The sequence below is a fragment of the Bubalus kerabau genome, chromosome 1, assembly GCF_029407905.1.
Source record: "Bubalus kerabau isolate K-KA32 ecotype Philippines breed swamp buffalo chromosome 1, PCC_UOA_SB_1v2, whole genome shotgun sequence".
Lineage (NCBI taxonomy): Eukaryota > Metazoa > Chordata > Mammalia > Artiodactyla > Bovidae > Bubalus > Bubalus kerabau.
Genome location: NC_073624.1, coordinates 195,542,054 through 195,554,355, shown reverse-complemented (window position 1 = coordinate 195,554,355; position 12,302 = coordinate 195,542,054). Strand labels below are relative to the sequence as shown.

General features: G+C 41.6%; 1 long non-coding RNA gene across 3 annotated transcripts in view; it reads left to right on the top strand.

The window, feature by feature from the left end:
• Positions 1 to 12,302, top strand: part of LOC129628989 (uncharacterized) — a 205,715-nt gene that overhangs the window by 134,903 nt on the left and 58,510 nt on the right. For 2 of the 3 annotated variants that reach the window (XR_008703034.1, XR_008703031.1), the window contains one exon: positions 5,259 to 6,453. The exons of the other annotated variant lie outside the window; for it this stretch is intronic. This is a non-coding gene — a long non-coding RNA (uncharacterized LOC129628989). Of the gene's footprint in view, positions 1 to 5,258; positions 6,454 to 12,302 lie in introns of those variants that run through there. 3 annotated transcript variants of the gene reach the window in all.

Below are 12,302 nucleotides of genomic sequence, written 5' to 3'. Positions count from 1 at the left end.
TTCCAAGGAGCAAGCGTCTTTTAATTTCATGGCTGCAGTCACCATTCACAGTGATTTTGGAACTCAAGAAAATAAAATCTGTCACTGTTTCCATTTTTTCCCCCATATATTTGCCATGAAGTAGTGGGACTAGAGGCTATGATTCTCATTTTTTGAATGTTGAGTTTTAAGCCAGATTTTTCACTCTCTTCTTTCACCTTCATCAGGAGATTCTTTAGTTTCTCTTAGATATCTGTTATTAGGCTGGTATCTGCATGCGTATCTGAGCTTGTTGATATTTCCCCCTGGCAATCTTGATTCCAGCTTGTGCATCATCCAGCCCCGCATTTTGTGTCCGACTCTTTGTGACCCCATGGACTGTAGCCTGCAAGACTCTTCCGTCCATGGAATTCTCCAGGTAAGAATACTGAAGTGGATTTTCATCTCCTTCTCTAAGTCTGCAAATAAATTAAATAAGCAGGTTGACAATATACAGTCTTGGCATACTCCTTTCCCAATTTTGAACCAGATAGACCATTGTTTCATGTCTGGTTCTAACTGTTGCCTCTTGACCTGCATACAGGTTTCACAGGAGGCAGGTCAGGTGGTCTGGTATTCCCATCTCTTTAAGAGTTTTCCACAGTTTGTTGTGATCCACATAGTCACAGGCTTTAGCATAGTCAATGAAGCAGAAGTAGATGTTTTTCTGGAATTTCTTTGTTTTTTCTATGATCCAACGGATATTGGCGATTTGATCTCTGGTTCCACTGCCTTCTCTAAATCCAGCTTGTACATCTGAAAGTTTTTGGTTCACATATTTTTGAAGCCTTGCTTGAAGGATTTTGAACATTATCTTGCTAGCATGTGGAATGAGTACAGTTGTGTGGTAGTGTGAACATTATTTGGCATTGCTATTCTTTGGGATTGGAATGAAAACTGACTTTTTTCAGTCCTGTGGTCACTGCTGAGTTTTCCAAATCTGCTGACATATTGAGTGCAGCACTTTCACAGCATCATCTTTTAGGATTTGAAATAACTTATCTGGGATTCCATCACCTCCATTAACTTTGTTCATAGTAATACTTCCTAAGACCCACTTGACTTTACATTCCAGAATGTCTGGCTCTAGGTGAGTGATCACACCATGGTGGTTATCTGGGTCATTAAGACCTATTTTGTACAGTTCTTCTGTGTATTCTTGCCACCTCTTCTTAATATCTTCTGCTAGGTCCCTACAGCTTCTGTCCTTTATTGTGCCCATCTTTGCATGAAATTTTCCCTTGGTATTTCTAATTTTCTTGAAGATATCTGTAGTATTCTTTCCCATTCTATTATTTTCTATTTCTTTGCATTGTTTACTTAGATAAGAAAGCCTTTTCTCTCCTTGTTATTCTCTGAACTCTGCATTCAGTTGGGTATATTTTTCCTTTTCTTCTTTGCCTTTCACTTCTCTTTTTTCAGCTATTTGTAAGGCCATTTTGCCTCAGACAACCGTTTTGTCTTCCTGTATTTCTTTTTCTTTGGGATGGTTTTGATCACTGCCTCCTGTACAATGTTATGAACTGCTATCCATAGTTCTTCAAGGACTCTATCAGATCTAACCCCTTGAATCTATTTACCACTTCCACTGAATAATCATAAATGATTTGATTTAGATCATACCCGAATGGCCTAGTGGTTTTCTGTACTTCAGTTTAAATCTGAATTTTGCAATAAGGAGCTCATGATCTGAGCCACAGTCAGCTGCACGTCTTGTTTTTGCTGTGTATCGAGCTTCTCCATCTTTGGCTGCCAAGAATATAATCAATCTGATTTTGGTGTTGACCATCTGGTGATGTCCATGTGTAGAGTCTTCTCTTGTGTTGGTGGAAGAGGGTGTTTGTTATGACCAGTGCATTCTCTTGGCAAAACCCTGCTAGCCTTTGCCCTGCTTCATTTTGTATTTCCAAGGCCAAACTTGCCTGTTACTTCAGGTATCTCTTGACTTCCTACTTTTGCATTCCAATCCCCTATGATGAAAAGGACATCTTTTTTTGGTGTTAGTTCTAGAAGGTGTTACTGTAAATAGTGATCAAATGGTGGATAATATTAAGTAATTTTTAAAGCTAACACTTGTTGATTTGTTCACCACAGCTTTACACGTATTACTTGATTGCTCCTGAGAACAATCCATTAAGTACTATTCATACCATTTTATAGAAAAGAAATAGAGGCTTAGTAACTTGCTGTAGTTCTCAGTATTCTGGCTCAGTGATAATCTGCCTACTAGTTCAGAAGATGCAGGAGATGAGGGTTCGATCCCTGGGTCGAGAAGTTATCTTGGAGGAGGAAATAGCAACCCACTCCAGTATTCTTGCCTGGAGAATCCCATGGACAGAGGAGCCTGGTGGGCTGCAGTCCATGGGGTCACACAGTCTGACGTGACTGAGCAATGGCCCTGGCAGTCACCACTAGTTCTCTGAGCCGGAAAATGGCAGAGTTGAGATTCTATCCCGTGCTGTCTGATGTCAGTATCCGTGAGCTTTTTATCATGGATAAACTGTGCATTCACTGTTTATCACTGTGCATTCAGGATATATTCAGTGATTTACAAGAAGATACAAAACAAACTAAGGTCAGGAATGAATGCCCTAAACAACCACATTGGTTATGTAATAACTTTTAGAGGACACATCTAGAAAGTTGAGTTTTCAAATTCTTTATCATTTTCAGCATGTGTTGAGAACAAAAGAGGGAATTTGTGACTCGACTACCTATGATTATTTTTGAGTTGATATACTTTGATAAAACCCAGTCTTTTTGAAGAAAATGAAAAAGAAGTCAATTGACAAAGTATACTTCACCTAACAGTCTCTGATATGTTATCTTTAAAAAAGTTATCCTGGGTCTAGTTATAAACACCTTGGTGGAACATGTGTAACTCACATTTTGTGGTGTGATAGGAAAACTTCCTAGAAATGCAACTCCAAATCAGCTTCCAAATCTCATTTCTTGGAGAATGGAGATATAATTGGATTCGTGAAACCTGATTTCATTTGCTGAATGAGAAGTATGACTCCACCAAAGGCCAACAGTGAAGGCTTTTAGTATTGGTTAAAGGTAAATATCTCCATGGAGCCCAAAATTCACAAATTCTAGAAACAGAATTTAATTACTAAGAATTTTTTGGGTTGGTCAGGTGATGGTACAAGACCTCCTCATGATGTTTTTAGTTGAGAGTGGAAGTCCCATGGATGGTTGAGCATCCCTGTTGACTCGCTGTAATTGATGCCTAGTCACTCTGAAAGAGCTTGGCTGAGTGCCATGAGCTCAGAGGACCAGTTTACCTCTAGGAGTAGGACTCACAGGGCTGGGCATATGAGTTAAGCTGGAGAAAATGTCTGAAGTCTCACCAGGAAGAATTGTCTCCAAAATAAAAAATATCTGCCCAAGCAAAATTAATAAACATTTATTAATGGTTACAACCTGCAGTATTATGTCATGTTCATTAATTGCTGGATTCAGTGTTCAATACAATTTCTTTATATTTGAAAACAGTTTTTGGATGAGATACTCTTCCTGAGTGAGAGTTCTTTAATATGCATGTGTTAAGAAATCACAGCATATTTTAGCTAAATGATTTCAAAAGTAAAATTATAAAATCTTGTATAGCAAAATTATGAAGTATAGGATGTATATAGATTTTAACATGGTTCATGTGATGTGAAAGGAAGAGTCTTAAGAGAATCTGAAGGTCTTAGCGCAGCCATGGGTCTTAAGCGACTTTGTGCACTCAAAACTGGCTTGTCATGGGGATTTTTTTTTTTTTTTTTTTCAGTTTTGGCTGTGCTGGGTCTTCATTGTGGTGGGCAGGCTTCATTGCCTCATGGCATGTGGGAGCTTAGTTCCCCAACCAGGGATCAAACCTATGTTCTCTGCATTGGAAGGCAGATTTTTAACAACTGGACCACCAGGGAAATCCTGTCATAGGCATTTGATCTTGTCATCTGGGTCTGGACTCCAGTTCCAAGCTATGCTCTTGGAATCTGGATAGAAGTGGTGCAAGGATCTCTGTGTTCTGGAATGTCTGTTCAGAACTCACTTGGGTTGAATTGTCTCTTAGATCTCAAGACCCTGCCAGCTCTGTGATCAGTTCTGAGAGAAACCTGCTCTAGAGAAAGCCTGGTGGTTTAGCCTGCTCCACAGCTCCTCAACTCCAAAGATGCTTTAAAAAACACATTGCCTGTTCTTCCAGAGATGGCCTGGAGCCAGGCTTCCTCTTAAGGCCTCCTAAGGGCTGGGTGTGTGGTGAGGAGTGAAGCATCTTCCCTCCGCATGCCAGGCTTTGCCTCTGGGAGAGAAGGAGCAAAGAAATGGCTTTTGATGCCAATGCCTTCCCTTGGGAACGCCTTAGAAAAATAACTTAAGTCCTGACAGTTAGTGACTATCATGCCAACTCTATTTTACAGTAACCTGGCTCTGTGCTGTCACTGAAGAAAAATGTAGTCTGAACTTTGACTAGGAGGAACAGCCCTAATAACTCCCCCAACTGGGCGATGTGATCATGATGGTGGAGGTGTTTAGAAACCTACCTTCCCTGGTCTTTTTCTGGCCCTTATAGTGAGCTGATTTGTTTGTCTCTTGAGTGTCTCATCCCCAGTACTGCAAACTGTGCAGGAAATCATCTGTAGGGACCAGATATTGTGTTATGTTTAAGGTCATTGAAAAAAACAGTGGCAACCTCCCAAAGAAAAGACAAGCCTCTGAGTCTGGATGTGTTGGGGCAGCCGGGTCACTGTTGACTCCCCCAGGCCAGCCATTACAGGAAAGAGAATTATAAGTCTGTCTTACCAGGGGAGAATGGATGTCAGGAACCTGATTTCTATATTCCCCTTGACATTTAAAAAACTCTGCTCTCATGCCAGACATTCAGAGGACAGTGAAGAAAATTTCAAAAGGAGAAAAATGTTTATTTGTTTTAAGCCTTGCTCAGTACTCCACTTATGCTATTTACATTAGTTAAAGAACCTTTCCATGTAAACACCATTAATTATGTAGTATAAGAGCCAAATAAAAATGCTAAAAAATAAAAGTAATTGTAGAATAAATTAGTATAGCTTGAGTGCACATATATTATACAGAGACTGTAGTCTTTTACATTTTATCAAGGAAGGTGGATTTGTGATTTTCTATTGTTTGAGCTACTAGGATGGAACCAAGAGAAACGACATTTTTACAGATGGATACCAAAGCTGTTAAAGTTTAAACCCATACCAGCAATGAAATTATGGTTTTCACAGGAGCCTGGCCTCATCCTGCCTCTCTATATCTGTCTTGAAAAGACTATGGGAGGAGATATGGATTGAGAGTCCTATGGATTTCCCCAGAAGGTTTGCTGGAGCAGGACCTGACTGTCTACCCGCAATTGGTACACTCCAGGACTTCTTGAATGTGGTAACAGAAGACGGCCTATGTCTGGTCAAAAGGCGGTGGATGGTGTGCAGCCTGCCAGGCTCAAAGAAGGGCAGAGACTGATGCTGCTGAGGAAATCTGGTGTGGGCACCTTGTAGTAACGATGACAGGATACATGTGTTTCCCTCTTGTGGTATTTTGGAAGTTTTCATGTATGTGATTTATTTTGATCCTTCACAGGAGTTCTGTAACATAGGTAGGGCATGTATTTTTACCAAGCCCATTTTCTAGGAAATTCCTGCTTGGGGAGGGAGAACACAATGAAGCAGGGATTGAAAAACATGTTCTAATTCTTATTTGTATTTTTCTTTTCCACTACCACAATTCATATTTCTTTTTAAATGTAAATGAAAAAAACACGGTTCGGTGTATAGCAATATTTTGTGCTATGTGGCATCTTTGAAGACCATTTGAGTGCATTTCCATCATTTCCTCAGGGAAAGCTTTGTTTTACCTAGAGAAGCAGGAAATGGATTTGAAATGGGAAAAGTTTTTCAGTTTTATGGATTAAACCCATCTGTTATGTTCACTAAACCTCGATCATGGAAGAGAATAGATTTCTCAGAACATAGAGGAGAGAAGAGTAAAAAGTGCTTCCTTCGTTCCCTGCTTCCGATCTACACCTATCCGGGGAGCCCTGCACAGACAAAATGGGGTAGCCAGCCCATCAGTCAGAAAGAAACATGCCCCGACACACTGAGCAGTCTTCCACAGAGTTGAAGTTAACACTTATTGCTTAAAAGAACTCTGAGGGATACTTTTTCCCCACTGCTTTTAGCATCTTTTAGAAATATGTTTAAATATTTTGCTGAATTATCTACTATCCCTGCATTACACAAAGTAAAGGGAAATTATCTTTCATTTGTTTATTCAGAATAATGCTTACTGAGTATGTACTACATGCCAGTGTTGGGCACTAGAACTCTGGGGTTGAACCCAGTAGACATGCCCCTTGGTATAATGGAATTCACAAAGAGGGGGAGATGGATGTTAATCAAATGATCTCATCAATAAATATTTACTGATCTTGACTGCAGAAGTCCTTTTATCTAGACAGCAAGACTAGTAGCTGGTTAGGTGATTGGGAAATGCAGGCAGAAGGAACGTGTGTGTATATATGTATACACAAACATAACAGTTTTACTTTTTACTTAAACCACGTAAACGAACGTTTATTTGCCGAATTTGGTAGGGCCCAGGTGCTTTCTTTGAGGATCAGTCTGATAACTGAAGGTTAACATCATCTTTCTTGCATAAAGCCCACTCAAAATGTATATCATCTGTAATTTCCAGTTTCAAACACATTAAAGTAGAGGGAGAACTTAAAGACACTTGTGAAGTAATTTGAATTCATTTAGAACTTATTATTTTCCCCAATCTTTTATACTTATCTTGCCTACAATTTAAGAGCAATTTCCCCCCAGTTTTTTCAAGTCTTTTCATAGCAATAGCATTGAACTTAAGTTTTCATAGAAACAGTGACTCTCTTTTTTATGCTCACATTTGATCAGTTTATGTGATATTTAATTAAACTATATAATTATAGTTATCAAGTTCAACTGCCATAAACAAGTTAGGGAACAAAAACAGCCCTCTCTTCCTAAGGCTAGAGCACAGCTAGGCGGGGGAGAAGTGATGGGGGTATTACGCGGCAGAAGTCACAAGCATTTATCATACTCTGGCAATCAGTCAATACGTTTTCCAGATGGATTTGAAAACATCAGTTAATTTCCCAGAGGAGCTCAATTAAAAGAGTTTCTATTATGATTAAAAACTAATAAACATCAGTAAGGAAAGCAGTGGGTGCCATAAAAGTCTGTAACTGGGGGATGTGACTCAGTCTCCGGGTGTCAGGAAAAGCCTTGCAGACAACTTGACAGTTGAGTGAGGTCTGAGAATGATTAGGTGGTTGCTCAGAAAGGGGCCGGGGCAGGGGTCCGGAGAGAAGGAGTTCCGGGCAGCCGGAGTAGCAGAGCCAATGCTGAGGGGGCGGAGGGCGCGCATATTGAAAAGAAGGAAGTGAAAGAAGCCAGGATTGTCCCAGCCAAGAGCGGAGGCTGGGGAGCCGCTGGGGTGAGGTGCAGGGAGGCAGAGGCCAGTTCACACCAGCGTTACAAGCTCTGAAAAGCAGGAAGATCTTCCTCCCTATTGACAACGGGAAGCTGTTAATGGTCATGAAGCAAAAGTCTGCTTCTGTGATCAAGAGCAACAGCCAGTTTGTGGAGTTTTGACCTCCAAATCTAATTAGGGGACTTTGGATTATTTGTTTTTACAATCTGAATACATTACAGGTAGTGGAGGGGGAAAAAAAATATTTTCTTAATCTCTGCCACCAGACTATCTCTTAGGGATAAAACTGGCCTTGAATAGGAAAATACACTCATCAACTGCTGGTGGCTCAGATAGTAAAGACTCTGCCTGCAATGAAGGAGATCTGTGTTCAGTCTCTGTGTGGGGAAGAGCCCCTGGAGAAGGGAATGGCTACCCACTTCAGTGCTCTTGCCTAGAGCATCTGGTGGACAGAGGAGCCTCCAGGGCTACAGTCCATGGGGTTACAAGGAGCTGGGCACAACTGAGTGACTAACACTTTCACTTTTCACAACTACTAGTGGGTCAAAGTTGAGGATATAAGGGTAGGTGTCAAGATCTTATGAGATGCTATATAACTCTGCTGAGAAAGTGGGAGGAAGGGAAAAAGAGGGAAGATTTAGGTATTGTATTAGTTTCTTAGGGCCACCATAACAGAATGGGGCTTAAAGTATCACACATTTATCCTGTCACTGTTTGAGAGACTACAAGTCTGATATCAAGGTGTCAGCAGGGTCACGCTTCTGCTAAGAGGCTCTCAGTTGAATCCTTCCTTGCTTCTTAGCTTCTTAGGAAGCTAGTGATGGCTGGCCATCCTGGGAATTTCTTGGTCTGGAACTGTTTCACTCCAGTCCCTGGTTCTGTGGTCACAGGGCATTTTCTGTGCCTCTTCTCTTCTTATAAGGACATTAGTCATATTGGATTAGGGCCCACCCTAATGACTTCTGTTTAACTTGACTGCATCGCAGAGACATCTGCTATTTCTAAATAAGGTCACATACCCAGATACTAGGGGTTAGGACTTGAATGTATCTTTGAGGGGACATAATTCATCCCATGATAGATGTGATGGGAGAGAGGTGCGAAGGCTTAGTAAAATGGTGGGAGATCATATGGCTAAGGGGCCACAGCTACTGAGAAACCGATGGTGCGAGGATGGTGGAAAGGACTAACTCAGGATTTTCAAGTGCTTTTCTTACAGTTTAAGATGCAGCAGCCTGCAAAGCATCTCCCCCATTATATCCAAAGGCTCCCACCTTTCCTGTGAAAGTTCTGGTACCTGTGTTTAGCTGATGCTTTGGTGGTAGAGGGGAGGGAGCACATGACAAGTGGAGTCATGGAGAAGGATTTGGATCCCAGGTTAGGGTCACCGGTGTAAACACAGAAAATGAAATAAAGTGAAAGTGTTAGTTGCTCAGTGGTACCCAACTCTTTGCGACCCCATGGAGTGTAGACCCTCAGGCTCCCCTATTCATGGGTTTCTCCTGGCAAGAATACTGGAGTAGGTTGGTATTCCTTTTTCCAGGGGATCTTTCCAACCCAGGTATCAAACCTGGGTCTCCTGCATTGCAGGCGGAATTTTTGCTGTCTGAGCTACCACACAGGAAATCTCAGAACAATTCAGTAGAGTCTGAAAAGCTGAAAAATAGTATTTCTGTGACTATAACTCCTCCCCACTCCCATCCCCAGATACTCAGAGAACTATTAGACTTCCACAATCTCCAGTATGAGGGTTTGGGTCAACTTTATCTCTATCTTACTGAGCTAGGACCAGGATTTCGAATACAATTATGAAAACTCTTTATGTTTCACTTTGTACTGTCAGCCTTTTCAAGGTATATGTATGACTTTAGCTAAATTTGTGAGTTACTTTTTAAAGATGAAAAACCCTGTCTTCTGTATCTCTTGCCCTAGCATTTTCTAAATATAAAAACTCCACATGGATTGTCACTATGATTCCAGAATGTTCTCTGAAGTTCAGTTCTCATTTCTTGTCAGTTTCCCTCCTTCCTTCCTAGAATACCTTTATGTTGCTGTTTTCTGTTGGTGGCTGAAGTGCAGAAGCCTCTTACCCGCCTTTCACTCAAGTTGGCGGCCGGCTCTCAAAATGAGGGAAAGGATTTCCTGTAGTGAGTCCAGATGTTTGTACTAGCATTATTGCTATTAGCCATCAAGTCTGAGTGTAGCACAAAATTAAATCTGTCCTTGAGGCCTGGAAGGGAAGACAAGCTTGATAATAGTTTAATGTCCTCTGAGTGAAACAGCGGAAATGGGGGAAAGAACCACCATCTCCATGAACTATGATCCCACAAGACAGCATTGCTGTTTATTTCTGTGCTTCATTTATGCTGGTATTTAACATAAATGTGGTTTTAGAACACATAAAAGCCCCTTTAAAACCTAAGTAGCTGGCAAAAGAATAATTAATAAAGCAGGGTCCCCCCCCCCCCCCCCCGCCCCACCGTAAGCAGCTTGAAGAAAATGGGAAATTTTGCAGTCGGCCAAGGCATTATTTGTGGCTAATCTATCATGCCTCTGTGCAGGCTTTCATGTACTGTTGTAGGTATTTCATGAGTGCTGAGGCTGCTCAGGCAAAATAAAGGAAAAAGCAGAGCAATTATCCAGAGATTATGAACACCATATGAAGTTATGGTTGGATATTTAGGCAACAGATCTCTAGGGTCTTCTTTTACTTTGTGAATCCTGCATGAGTTGTTTGTTGGCTGGAGTAGCTGGATAATGCCCTTCTTTCCCTGATATCTCAGTTCGTAAAGAATCCGCCTGCAACGCAGGAGACCCTGGTTCGATTCCTGGTTCGGGAAGATCCGCTATAGAAGGGATAGGCTACCCACTCCAGTATTCTTAGGCTTCCCTTGTGGCTCAGCTGGTAAAGAATCTGCCTGTATTGAGGGAGACCTGGGTTCGATCCCTGGGTTGGGAAGATCCCCTAGAGAAGGAAAAGACTACCCACTCCAGTATTCTGGCCTGAAGAATTCCATGTCCTGTATAGTCCATGGGGTTACAAATATTTGGACGCAACTGAGTGACTTTCACTTTCACTTACCCTTGAAAGAATTGGCTGACCCATCCTTTTCCTCACATTATGCCTTGGAATAGTTGTCTTCTGGACACTAAGGGAAGATGAGCCCTCTTGGTGGACCTGTCAGTCATCCCCTTTAGCCTTTGAGAACCAGCCTGTCTCCCCCTTGAGTCAAGCTGTGTCTGCATGACTCCTGTCTGCAGAGGGAAGATGTCCCCCTCAGAGAAGGTGCCTTCCACTTTAGGGCCAGGAGTTCTGAGACCTCGCAGAGAATGCCAGAGGAATGGCCCCTGTGGCTGGACCCAAGGCCAAGGCTGTGCACTGGGCTCTTAGTTCTGGATAGTGTTCTTTTCTTTAATTCCTCTGTGAGGTTCTGTTTCCATAGTTCCTGCTCTGCCCTTCTTAGTCCTCACAGCAACCCTTTCATGACAATTATTCAGCAGTTATAAGAAATGCCAGTCTTTGGAGACATTCATGTTTTGGCCACACCGTAAGCCCCAGACCATCTTCTTGTAACTCTATACAAACTCTCAGTAGCTAATTCATGTTAAAAAGATTAAAGCAGAGAAAAAAAAAATCTTACCTTGAACAAGCTCATTGGTGCTAGTTACCTTGCAGGCATAAAGCATTCTTAAGTTTTAATCATTTAATTTTTTTTTTTTTTAAATAACAGCAAGTCAAGTTGGCCAGGATCCAGAAATCTCTTGAAATAGTGATACATTTTAAAAGATTCATTCTAAAATCAAGAGTGTTAGCTACTTTCTGGGAAAAAGGAGGAAGACTGAACAATACAATATTTGGGCAGATACGAATGTTAGAAAGTGGGGATCAGTTATTCTCATTAGTCAAAGAGACGAGAGAGGTATAATTGGCATAAGCTTGGTAGAAAAAAAGATATCTGATAGAAGAAAAAAACTCATTATAAGTACAAGGAAATTTTGGCATTGCCCTCTTGTACTGATGGTGACTATTCAATTATATGTCTTATTTTGTAACTGTTAATTGGTTAAAGCGTAGATCATCTTTATGATATTTCTTTCTTCCTATGTATGCACACGTGTGTGTGTGTGTGTGCGCAAGTGAATAAACAGAAACACAGCAGGGACCTAAGTTACTAGCTCCATTCATCTGGGGAAAGCTCATAACTCAAAGTTACTCTTTGCTTCCACTACCATGAATGAAGTAGATGGTTGCTTGTGAAGACATCTACTCACGGATTTTTGCCCCCCAGCATCTAATTCTAGGGTATTCTGTGACTTCTTGGTTTAGCGCTGGTCTCCTTTATGATCATCATTGACTGTCACGTAAGTGTAGACAATGAGGTAGAACCTAAGCAAGTAGAATGGTCAGTTCATGTTTCACTGTATTTTTCTCGGCCCATCACCTATTTGAAAAGCTTATCTGATTGTATATTCTCTCATAGCTTGCTTGAATTTCTTTCTTCTTGGACTGGAAAGATAGGAAGAGAGAGAGAGAGGCATTTGAAGTTTGTTGCCACCTCATAGGAGAAGGCAATGGCACCCCACCCCAGTACTCTTGCCTGGAGAATCCCAGGGACGGTGGAGCCTGGTGGGCTGCCGTCTATGGGGTCGTACGGAGTCGGACGCGACTGACGCGACTTAGCAGCAGCAGCCGCAGCAGCCACCTCATATCACCTGTACTTTTGCAGGTGGGTTGTATGCCACTGTCTGGGTGCTATAACTCAGTAACTCAGTGGTAGCCTGGCCTTCAGCAGCTCTTCCTC